Source organism: Jaculus jaculus, chromosome 3 (genome assembly GCF_020740685.1).
Source record: "Jaculus jaculus isolate mJacJac1 chromosome 3, mJacJac1.mat.Y.cur, whole genome shotgun sequence".
Taxonomy (NCBI): domain Eukaryota; kingdom Metazoa; phylum Chordata; class Mammalia; order Rodentia; family Dipodidae; genus Jaculus; species Jaculus jaculus.
The window spans coordinates 66,186,091-66,202,914 of record NC_059104.1 but is presented as its reverse complement, the minus strand read 5'-3'; the positions used below and the strand labels follow the sequence as shown (position 1 = coordinate 66,202,914).

At 41.1% G+C, this 16,824-nt stretch overlaps 1 protein-coding gene across 3 annotated transcripts in view; it reads left to right on the top strand.

The window, feature by feature from the left end:
* Window positions 1-944: 944 nt before the first annotated feature.
* Window positions 945-16,824, top strand: part of Lcp1 (lymphocyte cytosolic protein 1) — a 48,194-nt gene continuing 32,314 nt past the window's right edge. The window contains exon 1 of one of the 3 annotated variants that reach the window (XM_045146368.1): window positions 945-1,054. The gene's annotated coding sequence lies outside the window, so the exon portion shown is untranslated. Of the gene's footprint in view, window positions 1,055-11,001; window positions 11,025-13,837; window positions 13,857-16,824 lie in introns of those variants that run through there. The other 2 variants (XM_045146370.1, XM_045146369.1) reach the window with 2 other exon arrangements.

Sequence of the window (16,824 nt, the reverse complement as noted above, 5' to 3'; positions counted from 1 at the left end):
ATCAAATGTGTATTTAAAATCTGATCTAGGGTCTGAGAGGATGGCTAAACAGTTAAAAGTACTTGCTGCCAAACCTGTTGGCCTGGGTTTGATTCCTTAGCACCCACATAAAGTTGAATGCAAAGTGGTTCATTCATGGCACCTGTGCAGTCATGCACCTATTTATGTATGTGTGTGTGTGTGTATGTGCGCACGCGCACACACACACACACACACACACACACACACACACACACATAACTTTTTAAAATTCTGGTCTGTATGAAGAAACAAAGCTACCCTTTTGATCAGAGCTCCCCGTATGATTTACCAGTGTTCTTTATAGGAAAGTCTAAATAATTGAAGTCTTTAATTGGGTTAAGGAGATCCTTAGCACATGGGTGTTCTATAAATAAAAGAATGAGTAAATAATATAGTAACCTTCCTTTACAGGCCCTTCTCTTAAAGAGATCGTTTTGTTTTGTTTGTACCAATAAGATCATTGTTAAGGGACTGAGGAGGGGTTTGAACTTGGGGGGTGGGCCCTCCCAAGGAAATCCCTTCCAGTTTGTCTCAGATACGCCTTCCTCCGTGGCTCTCTTACTAGAAACGAATCTTTTTTATCCTTGCTATAAGGATACCAGGTTTTCCCTCTCAGCAATGAGAGCAGGACAAAAAGGTCAAGATAGCAAACTGACCTTCCTGCCCTTCTGCCCTATCTGTGATCAGAAAGGTTTAAGTAGCCCAGAGCCTCCTTACAGACAGCTGGGAGAGAAACACCAGGAACAAGAAAAGTGCTTGCACAGAAGAGGAAGTGGCCAGAGGCTCCTGAATTTCACTGTGACCTGTTCTGTCAGGTGATTTCTTCTTAGGGGGAGGGGACATGACAAAAAAAAGTTAAGTAAAATGTCCTTATAAAGACAAAATCTATTTCTTTCCTGGCTGATGATTTGTCATTCTAGTCACTTCCTGCCTTGTGACCACACACCAGGGTTTGACAACGCTCTTCAGCAGATCAGAAAGACCTGGGTTTCTGATCACACACCAGCTCCACCACAGACAAGTTTTCTACAAGGTAAAGTTCTTTCTGACCTCTTACCTTTTTTGAGCGCTTGGAACACGGTTCAGGTTGTTTTGTGAATTATGGCTTTTGCCTTGAAAGGACTCCAAGGCCAAGCACCTGTCACCTGATCCTGGGGTGCTCTGCTTTCCTCTAACACCACGGACACTTTCAGCCACCTCAGGTGGCATCTGGGGGTGGGGGAGTCCTTCGGTTTTCTGGGCTGGTTCTCCTCAAGTTATCTACAGTCACCACTCCTCTAAAACTATGCTTTTTTCTTTCTTTTGAAAACATTCTGATCTGATTTATGTCTATTGCTAACTCAGGAAGGCTATTTTCTGTGATTTTGCCTGCTCTGAAATGTTTCCAGGAAAGTGAGTATTGATCAGTTAGATTGTGCTGCTTGTTGTCCTAACGGGGGCAGTTTAATTTTAGCTTCTGTACTTATTTTCCTAAAATCAAAACAAAACAAACACACAAAAAAGCTTCTCTATGGTCCTACAGTGGATATATTAACATACTGGGTTGTGTTACCCAGTGGAATACTGGTTAGGTGAATATTTTTGGCACCAAAGGCTTGTAGTAGGTATATTTCATAACTACAGGGAAGTACAAGTCTCCTCCTATCTAGTCTCTAAAATAAGAGTTTGTTTAGGTTGCTTATTTATACTGTTTTTGTAGGCTTGTCTGAATTGTTTCTTTTTCTTGTATTTTTTTTTTTGAGGTAGGGTTTTACTCTAGCTCAGGCTGACCTGGAATTCACTATGTAGTCTCACAGTGGCCTCGAACTCATGGTGATCCTCCTACCTCCGCCTCCTAGGTGCTGGGATTGAAGGCATGCACTACCACAACTGGCTGAATTGTTTCTTAATGCTTATTGTCATACAAATAAACTCAGCTTAATTCTGGAGGAATGCCTCTGACTACAAAGGAAATTTCTTTAAATTGCCAAACATAGAGCCTTATAGTATTGTAGTTTCTATCAGCTTTTCATTAATATCACTCTCAAACAATCCTAAAACATGATAGCCATTCAGACTAAATGATGTGTTAATCAACACATTTACCAAAATCAATTAATGAAGTGTTAGCAACATGTTTTCTAAAGTTACCTCAACAGGACAACTTAAGAAAAAAAAACCAAACTAATACTTTACAAAAACATGCAGGTTAATCCACACCCACCCTGATTTTGACTTTACAAAGAATTATCATAATTAGTTTCTGTTGGGTAAAATTTTAAAAGTATTTTTATTTATTTGAGAGAGAGTGAGAGAAAGAGTTGGGATGGGTGGGTGGAGAGAATGGGTGCACCGGGGCCTCTAGCCATTGAAAACGAACTCCAGATACATGCACCACCTTGGCTTACTTCGGTACTGGGGAATGGGTCCTTAGGCTTCACAGGCAAGCATTTTAACCTCTAAGCGATCTCTCCAGCACTGGGTAAATTTTTTAAAGAATGCTTGTGCAGGCAAAGTTGAATGGAATTCACCACTTATCTATAAATGGATTTCTGGAGGTTGTAAAGTATATCCATTAATATAGTTCTCAGCATCTCACTTGAATAGTTTTAAGGTAGCAAAAAAAGTGGGTTCCCTGGAGGAGAGGTATAAGCTCCTCCCAAAAAACTGTAAAATATATTTAAAATATTTTAAGATGAAGAGGATGAAATAAATTAAAATATGAAAGAATGTTAATATTCTTTTTTCTTATATATGGGAAGGAACAAAAATGAATACAACAGAGTTAATGCAATTCAGGTGTGGATTGGTAAATCATTAGCCTGGGATGTTACCAAGTGTCCATTCCTGTACTTTCTTACCCATGCTAATAATTTCAGGGAGGAATCTTCTGGGCTCTGTCCCTGGAAGAAGCACTGTGGTGGCAAGTATTTGGGGCACTTCATTCACCATCCCCAAGATGTTCAGTAATGATGGAAGGATTTCATGTTTTAATTTCATGTATATTTCTACCCCTGAGTCTTTTGGAGAATGGAAGGCCAAAAGTAACATTTCCTTTAGATGTATGCATTTAAATTAGAACAGGAGGACTTCTGTAGCTTCTTAAATCCTGTATGTTTTCTAGCAATGTGACCATGGCATTGTCTACGGGATAATGACATCCAGACATGCAGTGTTTTTAGATTTTCATCTGACATTGTTGGAATCTGGATGCAAAGCCCATGTATATAAATTGCTGGCTGAACCAACACTTAATTGCTGTTAGGTACACAGAATGTGCAGCCCCATGATCTTGTTGAATCCTCTCAAGTACCCTGAGAGAGCAAGAGTGGGCGGACGTGTTGAAGGCGCTGGCCTGCGGGCTAGACAGTCAGGGTGGGTCAGCAGGTGGCCTGAGTGTCAGGCTCTATGCTGCCTGTTTTGGTCACAAGCGCCTCCCTTCACATGGCAATGCTAGCCCATGGAGAAGATAGAAACTTTCATAACTGAAGCTAATCAGAGAGCCTGACACAGCCTGACACAGTTTTAAGAGACAGAGAACCACAGAAGGGTAAAAAGCAAGAGAGAATGAAAGACAGAAAAAATTTGCCAATCCAAAAAGATTAATACTTTTAACTTCTTTATTTTTTATTTTAGGGTATTTTGTTGTTGTTGTTGTTATTGCTGTTTTTGAGGTAGGGTGTAGCTCTAGCTCAGGCTTATCTGGAATTCCCTACGTAGTCTCAGATTAGCCTCAGACTCACAGCAATCCTCCTTAATTCAGCCTCCCAAATGCTGGGATTAAAGGTGTGCGCTACCAAGCCTGCCCCCAAAAGATTAATACATTTATAAGCAGATTCCATTAAATATTTCATTTTTAATTTTATATTTAATATTTAATGTGTCACGGTTAACTGACACACAGTTTTACTAAGAATTTTTACATCTTCACAAGTCGGGCCTCAACCCACTTCCCCAACCTTATTTCATGCCACTTCCTTCTGCTCTGGCCCTCACATACCCTCCCCCTCCTGCTTACCCACATTTGGGTGCACCAGACCACAAGCCACCATAGATCCTTACTCTTGTCCTCTCTCACACTGTGCTTCTTTAATGCCTTTTTTCATTATTTGTCAAGCAACATCTGACCATTTTCTAGGCTCTCTTGAAACACCCGGCTTCTTCACAGGCCTTCCCTATTTTGTTGCTACCTCCAGTAACTGTGGTATTGTGGCTTTGCTGAATGCTGTGCATTAGAGTAAGCAGAGCATTGATTGTATCTTTTTCATTTCCTGTCCTCACAGACCTAAATTCCTTCTCTATCTCTCCTGACATAGTGGATGCCAATGATACTTATTGAAATGAGCATTTGTTGCAAGTATATTTTTATCAGTTTGTTACATGAAATGGAAGTCAATTAGGGATTTCACTTATGAGCTTAATACTTAGTTCCCATAGTGACTGCTGGGAAGGAAGATGCAATAATTTAATACTTTGCACCTATCATCCTTTGCCAAAGCCCTGTCCTTCATTTCAGCCTCAAAGCACCAAATAGACATTCACCTCAAGACACTGAAGAAATTATCCAATGACTTTAGACTTAGAAATAAATTTTAGGTGCACCATTTTAGAGTACATATGTATGTTCACTGAGGCATAATTTACCTATCTTTACCAAACACTGGTTCCAATAATGGGCTTCTTTTATGACAGTGAACACAAGCACACTGTCATTAACTTTTACTTAGTTACTTTGAATTACTCTTAGAATTTTCTCAAGTCAGCTTTTCTGTTACTTAAAGAGTACAGGCCCCTCTGTATATACAGAAGAGACAGAAAATATGTTTGAAAATCAGGTTATGTAAAGCAAAATTGAAGATTTGCTGTTTTAGGTATTTGTGAAGAGCCAAAAGTTTATAAAGTCAGATTATAATGGCATTGGAGTTTATAACTAGTAACAGATATTGCCACAGAAGGCATTATTTAGATTAGTTTAGTGTTCTTCCTGGGATTTGTGTTTTAGGTTGGTAATTTCCCAGTTCACAAATATCCAGCGAAATGACAGTACTCAACCTGTGTCTTGAGCACTGCAGAAATAAAAAATTGAAATTAGGGCCATCAAAATATAAAACTCATCAATTGGTAAATGTGAGGACTTTCAAGCAGCCCTGTTTTGTCAGATAACAATACACTTCTGACTCAAAACTGTGTTCCTTTACATGGTTTGATTTGAAGTTCTAAGAAGCTGCTTCCTGGTTGGACGTCCATGGCCTGGGGGTCTTTCTCCAGCTCTGAGGCCATAGCCTTCCCCAGGGGGAATCTCCCTCTGCTTGCCTCAGGTCCTCCTGCTTCTACTTCTCCTCACATACCACTGACCCTTCCTGTTGTTTTGGTTTGTCAGTTTCTACCATTACAGCCACCTTCCCAGCAATTGCATAATTGTTCCATCTTGTAAAATACTGCAAGCAACAGAAAGAGGGCTAGGTCTGGAGAGTTTCAATTATCACCCTAACAATAGCAGCCAGTATACACTACTCACTTGGAATTGGGCATTTTGCTAAGTGCTTTAACAATGTGAAAGCAGTTAGTCATAACAGCAATCCTATGAGATGAGTACTCATGTGAAGCCAAGTTTATTCATTAATGTATTTTGTTTAATTTTATACAATTAGATAAATGCTATATCTGCTATTAAATTCCAGGATACCATCTTAGGATACACAAAAGGATACAGAGCTTATGTGTGCCTGAACTCTCAAGTTGAGCTCAGATTGTCATAATTTTCCCCCCAAAGAAGTATTTCTGCAATATAATTCCTCTTTTAAAAAAATATTGTTTGACAAGATAGCTTTTCTTGCTACTTATTTACTTTGTTTATTTGAGGAGATAGAGAAAGCTAGAGGCAGAGAAAGAAAATGAGCATACCAGGGCCTTTAGCCTCTGCATACAAACTCCAGATACATGGCCATATTGTACATCTGGCTTACATGGATACTGGGAAATCAAACCTGGGTTGTTAGACTTTGCAGAAAAGCACCTTAACTGCTAAGCCATCTATCCAGCCTATAATTCCTTTAAGACTATTTTGTTATTGTCATGATTGTCATCATCATTTACTCAGCCCTTCTACCCAACAGTGTTTGATATTTGCCAGTGTACCAGCTTTTGCATGAGCCATAAAATGACCTCTACCCTATTTGGGGAAGGCTATTAGTTTTAGAGGTTTAGAATAATTTTAGTAAGGGATATTCATATTTTCTACTCTGTTGTGACTGACAGTCATGAATACATTAAGTAACTGATATTTAAATCTTAGTATATATACCTATAATTGTACAGCGATGGCCAAATATAGGTGCCCTAAAACTGTGAAAGAATGAAAGATTGTTTTAATTATTAGGGGAAGAATAGAGGCTAAAAGTGACCCACTTAGTGAGTTAAAATAAACTGAGTTCAACTTCGGAGCCAGTGCTGTGTCAGTCCCACTTATAAACTATAAGAAGGCTGTTTCTCTAATGTGGTCAGTTGTTTTTTGTTTTTTGGGTTTTTTCTGGTGGAAAGAAAAGCTAAGATGTCAAATTCAGGAACTAACAAAGCCTCTGTGGTTGCAGCATTGATTCATGTTCTAGTCTAGTGCCAGTTACATGGAGAGATGAACAGGCCCTCTCCATGGCTGTTGCTTTATAGCTCTTTCTTTTTGTCTATCTTTGTCTCTCTGTTACTTTATTGTACACGTGTGTACTTTCTCTCTCTCTCACACACACACACCCTGAAAAGTGGAAAAGAAGTGTGTCTTCCACAGCAGAAAATCTAAGTCACCAAATTTGGCAGGCAAGTTAATTATGCGAATTGCAACCTGTTGCAGTCAGGTTCACATTGCTGCCAGAAATCACCCAACCAAGAGCAGCTTGTGGGAAAAGAAGGGTTTATTTTGGCTTACAGACTCTAGGGGAATCTCTGTCATGACATCAAAAAAATTATGGCATGAGCAGAGGGTGGACATCACCCCCTGGCCAATATAAGATGGACAATGGCAACACGAGAGTGCGCCAAACACTGACAAGGGGAAACTAGCCACAATGCCCATAAGCCCCGCACCTCAACAATACACTGCCTCCAGGAGGCATTAATTCTCAAATCTCTATTAGCTGGGAACCTAGCACTCAGAACATGTATGTTTATGGGGGACAGCTGAATCAAACCACCACATTCCACCCCTGGCCCCCATAAATTGATAACCATCCATGATTTAAAATGCAATGCATTCAGTCCAACTTTAAAAGTCCCCATATTTCTTTTTCTTATTTTTTTAAAAATTTTTATTAGCATTTTCTGTGATTATTAAAAAATATCCCATGGTAATTCCCTCTCCCCATATTTCTTATCAATCCTAATGATGTTCAGACATCCCCATAATCCAAGGTCTTTTAACTGAGCCATAATACTAAAAAAAATCCCCCCAGAACCCATAATGGCACAGAATAAACACTCACACTGCAAAAGATGACATTGGGCATAGCAAAGAAATATTCAACGAATACAAGGTTTAAACAGGGCAACATCAAACTCTGTAGCTCCAAGCCCAACAACTCTAGTCAGTAATGCATCTCCCAGTCTAATAATTCTAACCAGCAACAAGTCTCTGGAGTACCAATTATGCCCCTCCAGCTAGACTACTCACAGTCCTGGGAAACTTCATTCAGAGCCAGCAGCTCTCCCTGGCAGCCATCTCATGATCCTGGCATCTCCCCTGGGTCTCCCCTGCAACCCACAGTTCATCCTTACAATTCCATCAGGTCTCCTTGCAGGCATCCAGCAAATATGCTTCACACTGCCCATGGCCATTTCCAAAACACAAGACGACGTTGCAAACTCAATGATCCTTTCTTTCCTGTATTTATTATACTCCATAATACCAGGTGGAGTGGCAATTTGTTAATCCAGGGGGGAATAAAGCAGACTTTGAAGAACAAGACACTCCTTTAGCATTTATTTCCCTTTGAAAGGCTGCATTCTTTCTGTTGTCTCAATGCAGTAGAACTGGCCAAATCTTAATGGTTGTGATTTCTCATACAGTTGCAGCTGAACAGGCAGCAGTTTGGGCCCAAAGATTTCTGTCTGTGCCATATCCCTCTGCACATACCAGTCCATTTCTATGCACTACCACCCTGTACAACTTCTCAGGACACAGGCAAAACAGCAAGCCTCTCACACAAACTACTTCTATCCCAGTCCAGACAAAGCTCCTTTTCACCCTCATAAGCCAAACCTCACAGTCCATAGTTCTTAGTGTATTCAAGTCTTTCAACTCTGGCCAGAATAGTCCATCAAGCTGTACTTACAGCACTGCAAGATGTCTCTTAGGCCAAGGTTTCAAATCTTTCCACATTCCTCTTGAAAATAAGCTCCAAAAGGCCAAAGCCACATAGCCTAGCAACAATCCCATTCCTGGTACCACTTTACTGTTGCAGTGAGGTTCACATTGCTGGCAGAAATGACCCAACCAAGAGCAGCTTATGGGAAAAAATGTTTATTTTGGCTTACAGATTTGAGGGGAAGCTCCACAATGGCAGGGGAAATGATGGCATGAGCAGAGGGTGGATATCACCCCCTGGCCAACATAAGGTAGACAACAAGAACAGGAGAGTGTGCCAAACACCGGCCAGGGGAAACTGGCTATAATACCCATAAGCCCACCCCCAATAATACACTGCCTCCAAGAGGCATTAATTCCCAAATTTCTATCAGCTGGGAACCTAGCATTCAGAACACCTAAGTTTTGGGGAACACAAAACCTCACGGATAATGTTTTCCTTTTTTTCTCTGGTTGTACTTTCCAGAGGAAGTAAACACAATGAAAAATAATTACCTTTCATTTAAATAATATCCTGGGCTTTGGTCCCTCAATCTAGTAGCTATTACTAAAATTTATCCAAGGTATATTTTCAAATGAATGAGTTAAAGAACTACCTAAATCTATTTGTGTAAAAATTTACATACTTTTTCCTATTTGCCATCTCAGGTAGAATTTATATTAGAAGTGAGTCTTTGTTAACCTCAGGTGGACATTCTAAAACATGTCTGTGGTGGTTTGATTCAGGTGTCCCCCATAAACTTAGGTGTTCTGAATGCTAGGTTCCCAGCTGATGGATATTTGGGAATTAATGCCTCCTGGAGGGAGTGTATTGTTGGGGGTGGGCTTATGGGCTTTATAGCCAGTTTCCCCATCCCAGTGTTTGGCACACCCTCCTGTTGCTGTGGTCCATCTTCTGTTGGCCAGGGGGTGATGTCCACCCTCTGTTCATGCCATCGTTTTTCCCTGCTATCGTGGAGCTTCCCCTCGAGCCTGTGAGCCAAAATAAACTTCTTTTTCCCAGAAGCTACTCGTGTTGGGTGATTTCTACCAGCAATGCGAACCGGACTGCAACAATGTCCTTTGTACGTCTTTGATAATATCTCATAGGGGCTGAACTTTCCTAAACCAACAATGTGAATTATTAATGTTCTGAAATTTAAAATTTTTGAGTGCTGACATGATTCTCAGAAAAATTCAGATTTTTCAGTCATTCAGGTTTCAGAATTTTGGATTAGGCATACTCAAATGTAAACATTGTAACATGTAAATGTTCCAAAATCACAAAAAGCTCTGCACTCTGAAACATTTCTAGTCCCAAGCATTTGGGCAAGGGACACATAACCTATATTTTGGTGTTACTTTTCTCATAGTTATGACCATATGCGTGACAGAAGCAGCATCGGGTGGAGAGGCATACTTGCGCTCACCCTTCCAGAAGGTGCTGTCCATCACTCAGAGGAAGGCCTGGAGGCGAGCGCCCCCCTTCATGGTGGCAGAACTTGCAGAATGATACCTGACAGATCAGGAAACAGCTTGGGCCAAAATCAGAGGCAAATATGACCTTCAAGGCCTGCCTCTATCAACCCATTTCTGCAAGCTAGGACTCAGTCTCAGAGATTCCACAAGCCCTCAAACACTATCTGGGGACCAAGTGTCTAAACACATGAACCTGTGGGGGTTCATATTCAAATTATAACAATTACTTTCACCTGAAGGCCAGCATAAAGAAAGGAGAGGTATAAATTCCTTGTGGAGAAAGCTAGGGGGTGCACAGAGAAATTAAAAAGAGAAATGAGAGCCAGCGTGGTGGTGCACGCCTTTAATCCCAGCACTCAGGAGACAGAGGTAGGAGGATCATTGTGAGTTGGAGGCCACTCTGAGACTACATAGTGCATTCTAGGTCAGCCTGGGCCAGAATAAGACCCTACCTCGAACAAAAAACAAAAAGCGAGAGAGAGAAAGGTCATGTATGTGGCTTACAGTCAACATCTGAACATGCATTGGACTTTCTCAGATGTGGAAACAGTGGCTTATAAACATTCTTAAAATTTCCCCTGTACAATGAATGGTAGACTATGGTGGGTGCAATATCTTTCAAATGGCGACTTTTCATGAGAGATAACTAATTCTCTCTTTCTTGTGACACAGAGAATGGCAGTTGTGACCCTTCAGCTGTCTTATGATGTCACATGGTTTTTCTCTTTGCTGAAACCTGCCTTGATCTTTCTTCCAGTAATCATGCACATGGGGTCCTGTAGTCCTTCATCATAGGTGTAGTGTAGAGAAAGGGAGCAAATGGAGGCAGGTTTGGAGTCATATCCAAGTCTTCACCAAATGTGAGCCTCAGCTAGTCTCTTGAGCCTCTGAGGCTGATCCCTTATCAACAGACTGAAGTAACTGCTTTCTGGGGATGCCCTTGAGAGCATTGTGCCTTTCCATTTCATTATGATGCATTTATCTAAACACCTACCATGCTCACCACTATGTTTCATAGGCCAAGCATTTGAAATACAGTTGCTACTTCATGTTTCTAAATAGCTAAGTAAAGTTGGCTTTATTATCTCCTTATTACAGATGACTGCACTGAGATTCAAAGAGGGTTAATAAGTGACTTATCTAAAGGTCATAAATCCAGTAGTGTGCAGAGCAGAGATTCATGCCTTGCCTCTTTTCCATTTTAAGTGGGCAGGTAAGTGCTGCACACTATGTGTATTAGACTACGTTGGGCCAGGCATGATGCAAAACGCCTATAATCCCAAGTGTGTGTATGTTACCTGGACGACAAAGCAAGACCCTGTCTCAAACAATAGCAAAACTGCATTGTATGCTCTAGCATGACCCTGTAGGTACCTCCGGGTAATGATCTTAAGTAGTCCTTTCCGGGATTGAGTAGGAGATGATTGTTTCCAATGTCATCATCTACAATAAGATCCCAGCCAAACATTTGATGAGTCTGCTGAAAAAGCAAGTAAAGACTGGAGGGTTTTATTGTCCAGAGTTCCTAAAATAACAATGATGTGTATGAGGCTAGACTGTTTAGCTCTTGAAATTTCTCATTTTGCCACTTATGATTTTGACAAAAGAAATAGCTTATCATAAATCAGTACTGATAAATATTTTCCCAACAGCTCTGACTTTTAGAAAAGCCAAAGTAGATGTAGCCAAAAAAAAAAAAAAAAAAAAAAAAAAAATTGCACAAATTTCCTCCCTTAATGTATCGGTAACTTCTTTTTTTTCTAAAAATGACCATATCATCAGAGATTCTAAAGAAACAGCTCCACAGAGCTGTTCAAATGAGATTGAGGTCACGTTGTTAAGAATGAGTGGAAGCTGTGTGGCCATTGCTAATATGCAAATGTGGTCTGTGCATTGTCTCACTGTTTTCAGTTTAAACTGGAATGCAGAAAACTGCCCAGCAGTTAGGGAGTGGAAGAGCAGAAGGGAGCCGAGGGCAGGTTCAGAGAACTGCTTCTGAGCATTTGGTGCCTTGAGCAGAGGAGTCCAGTGGTTTTTGTCTTACAGGCCTGAAGCTCTCTGTTCTTCTCGTGATTCATGGTGGGTGTGTTCAGGCTTTTCTCAAGATTTATGTACATTTTCCCCATTTGGCTACACTTCCTCAACTGTTGAAAGGTACTTTCCACTATCATTGTCTCAGGCAAGAGCCTCTTGACCATGCAAAGTAATTCCCATTAACACCAATAATGATGGCTGCTGGTATCACCTGCCAGGTCTGCACAATCTGTGGGGTCTTCTAGGACTGGGGGGCGGGGGCAGAGAGATGAGATATAAGTGCCAAAATGAGGTAGGTTTACAACCCTTGGAGCTAAACCATGATGTAGAGTCTGGATTAATGCTTGTACAACACACACACAATATACATGACAATGACATGTGACTTTCAGGTGGTGAGTTTAGTATTTCATGTACTTTATAATGGATATTAGAGTTATCCCCTAAGATGAATTTCTAAAAGCTCTAATTTTTACTTTTAACTTCTACCCCTCCTTCCCATCTCCCTCCCTCCTTGTGTTTCATGGACTGTGCATTTCAATGTTTGGGATTTTATTTTTTTGAGGCAAGCCCAACAGACTGGCCTTTTTCTATAAGGGAGAGAGAGAGAATTGTTGTGTGAGGACCTCCTGCCATTGTAATGGGACTCCAGATGTGTGCACCACCTTGTATATCTGGCTTACGTGGGATCTGGGAAGTTGAACATGGGTCCTTAGGCTTCACAGGCACGCATCTTAATCTCTCCATCCCAGGATTTTTTTTTTTTTTTCTAATCTTTAGGTTCTTAAAATGCCAGTTGACTTGCATTTTCTCATAACTTTGTTAGGCCAAACTAAGATTCTGTAAGTTCTGCTTTTCCTTTCACACTAGTCACTGACTCACTCTAAGACTTCGGGGAGGAACTTTACTCTCAAGGGCCCCATTTTCTCACTTCTGCCACCTCTAGTTCCCCCTTAGCTTTGCAGAGCTTTTTATGGAGACAGTGAGATAAGGAGGAAGTCCACACAACCAAACCAGAATGGCTCCAGGCAGAATCCGGTGGTCATTTACATTTGTGTCAACTGCAAAGTGGAACACAGCCTGGGTCCCTGGGTTTTCCTCCTAGAAACCAGAGCTAATGCGGAGGAGAACCACACTAGCATCCCTCCCCCTCCAGCCAAACCAAACCTGCAACAGCCTTTCTGTGTGCTGCTGCTGGTCTTTGACTTTGAGGAGTTACTCTCTGCCTGAACTCCATTTTCCATGTTGGACATTTGGAAAGTTCCTTACTGCTTCCCTAAGATTTAATTCCATTCCTTCCCCTTGCTGTCTCTCTCCCTTTCTTTCCTGGAAGAGTGCATGGATTCTCTCTGTCCTCCCACAGCACCATGATGATGCTATCTTTGACATATTCATAATAGGGTAATTTTTCACTTGCATGATTAGAGCATGTGCCCTTCAAGGACATCCTTCATGGTTTATCTTTGTATTCTCATCATCAAGATAAGGTATCCCATAAAACATGAAGGGTGACTATGGTATGGAGGACCCCAGTAAGAGAAGAGCTCTTTTCTCCATTGGGACCATGGGGGACACAGGCAGGAAAGATTTGTAGTTGCAAAGATATTACATGGGAACCCTTCTATCAATCACTTAGATTCTATTTCTCTAAATAGATGGGTTTTCTGGTATAGTTTTGCTGCTGTTATTTTCTAAGGGTCTTTGTTTCAAATTGTATTTAATTGACATATGAAATGGCCCATGTTTATAATAAGGTTTAACATAAGGTTTTGAAATACATATATGTTATATGGGAATAGATAAATTTGGCTAGTTAATGAATGCATAGTCTCTTGTGGGGACACTTTATATCTACTTCTTCAGTATTTTTTCAAAAATATACTACATTGTGATTAACTGTAGTCACCGTGCTGTACAGTGGAGCTCCTGAACCTGTGGAACAGCGAGACTGGACTAAGGCCCTCACCAACAACCCCAGTCTCATGGGAGCAGTCATTCTACTCCTTCTTCTGTAAGATCCAACTTGTTTATATTCTACATGTTAATGAGATCACGAAGTGTTTGCCTTTCTGTGCCTTATTTCACAGTTCTTTAGTTCCTTCCATATTCTTGTAATTGACAGAATTTTCTTGTATGTTTGTTTGTTTGCTTTTTTTTTTGTTTTGTTTTTTGTTTTGGTTTTTCGAGGTAGGGTCTCACTCTGGTCCAGGCTGACCTGGAATTAACTCTGTAGTCTCAGGGTGGCCTTGAACTCATGGCAATCCTCCTACCTCTGCCTCCCGAGTGCTGGGATTAAAGGCGTGCGCCACCACGCCCGGCTGTTTGTTTGCTTTTTGAGGTAGGGTCTCACTGTAGCCCAGGCTAATCTGGAATTCACTACGTAGTCTCAGGCTGGCCTTTGGACTCACAACAATCCTCTACCTCTGCCTCCTGAGTGCTGGGATTAAAGGTGTGTGCCGCCATGCCCAGAATTTCCTTCTATTTTTTTTTAAATTTTATTTATTTATTTATTTATTTATTTATTTATTTATTTATTTATTTATTTGAGAGCGACAGACACAGAGGAAGACAGATAGAGGGAGAGAGAGAGAATGGGCACGTCAGGGCTTCCAGCCTCTGCAAATGAACTCCAGACACGTGCGCCCCCTTGTGCATCTGGCTAACTTGGGACCTGGGGAACCGAGCCTCGAACCGGGGTCCTTAGGCTTCACAGGCAAGCGCTTAACCGCTAAGCCATCTCTCCAGCCCTCCTTCTATTTTTAAAAGGTAAAATATTCCATGCTTTACACTATATAACACATTTTCCTCATTCATCAATAGATGGACCTTTAGGTTGCTTCTATTTTGGGTCTTTTTTTTTTTTTTTTTTTTGGTCTTTGAGACAAGGCCTTACTATGTAGCCCAGGCTTGCCTTGAACTCTTGATGCTCCTGCCTAAGCCACCCAAGTGCTGGGATGACAGGTGTATGCCATCACACCTGTCATATCTTGGCTTTTAAAAACAGTACCTCAGTTAACATATGATGCAAATATCTTTACCTACTGAGTCCAAGTCCTTTCAACAAATACCCAGTAGTGAAATAGCAACGTCATACGGTACTTCTGTTTGTAAGTTCTTCAGGAATCTCCACACGACTTTCTACATTGGCTACATTATGACTGATATTCTTTAAGTCCTTCAGGAATCCCATATGACTTTCCACATTGGCTATACTGTGACTGTTATTTTTAGGCTCACTATATAAGAAAGTTGTCATAGACCAGAAGACAGCAAAGAAAATAAGTCAATATTTGGAACACAAGCCGTTACAAAACAGGTTAAAAGAATTAAAAAAAATAAAGAGCTGATGAGCCTCCAAGGGAAGAGATGGGGCTTTTATGAATTAAACAGCTCCTGTAATCTCTAGAGAATATCCCAAGAAAGGAGGAGGTTTAATAGTATCAGAAAAGATTTAGGCTACAAGGTAGGTATGAGACACCAGAGGGTTATTGAGTTTCCTTATTTGGATATTTTAAAAGAAAATAGTAAGTGGTTCTTTTTCTGGGACAGTTTGTGTCTTGTCTGGAAACTAGGAGTGAATTGGATCAGTATGTCTTGAACTGTGTGTGATAGCCATCCCAGAAAACGCATCCCACAGACCACTCTGGGAGCTTGCTTCTGTGAGCTGAGCAGCTGGGCACAGCATCTGCCTAGGCTCCATGAGGACATGCATCTGAGGTAAGAGCAGGAGTCCACCCCAGCCCCTGGGACCCAGGCCAGCTCCTCTTCTCTCGGCTTGCTCACTTCTCAGGAGGTACTTCCGGGACTCAGCCACTGCCGCTGAGGGTGTCTCTGCCTGCCTCTTCGTTCATCTGTAATACTGCCTCTGATTTGCACGTGTACTTGTCAGTTACTGAACAGGATTTTAAAACTTTTTAACATGGAAGGGACATACCATACCTTCCAGTTACTTCAGCTGGGAATCCTTTGGAAAATTTTAATTGTACTAATGACCTAATGTCTTTAATGTGTGTAGGGGAGGGGGCAGGATTTGGATTTAGTATTTTATTAATTAATTTTACTTTTGTTTGAGATGGAGTCCTACATTGTAATTCTAACTGCCCTATAATTTTCTGTGCAACCCACATTGGCATAAACTTATGATGATCCTCCTGCCTCAGCCTTCCCCACCCAGTCCTAGGATTAGGTGTGAGCCACCACATCCAGCATGGTATTTTCAATCAGCTTCTATGTTAAGTTATTACTCATATCTAGTGTTTTTTTCTCCTCAAAGTTCTTCAAAAACCCTTTCACTCATTCGTTTTTTACCTTGAGAATATTTCTCATTGTATTAGCCATTTTGCAATAAATTAACCACCACCTGTTTTGCATTTGAAATGTGACATTTAGCTGTGGGCTGTGAAACTCAGTTTTCTGTCCCCATGCTTTTACCCACCCCCAACTCCCAGCAGCCAGAGCAGTGCTCTGCACATAAGCACCTCAGCGGAGTAAAGGAATGAGTAAACTGCTGACTCTGAGGCAGCCGCAGTGCGATGATGGGGAATCAGCTAATATGGGAGGACATTCAAATTGGGAAAGAGGCCTTTAGAAAGCCCCGAGTCTTCAGTGGGGAAAGTATAATTCTTTTTTTTTTTAAGCCAACCCAACTTTTATCAAGCTATACTTTTTTAATATTTTATTTTTATTTATTTGACAGAGAAAGAGAGAGAGAGAGAGAGAGAGAGAGAGAGAGAGAGAGAGAGAGAGAGAGAGAAAGAAAGAATAGGCATGCCAGAGCCTCCAGCCACTGCAAACAAACTCCAGACACATGCGCCACCTTGTGCATCTGGCTTATGTGGGTCCTGGGGACTCAAATCTGGGTCCTTTGGCTTTGCAGGCAAACACCTTAACTGCTAAGCCATCTCTCCAGCCCCAGAGTATAATTCGTAAAGTCCTTGTGATAGAATGTGAAATTAAAGGTAGCTGTACATTTCCACATG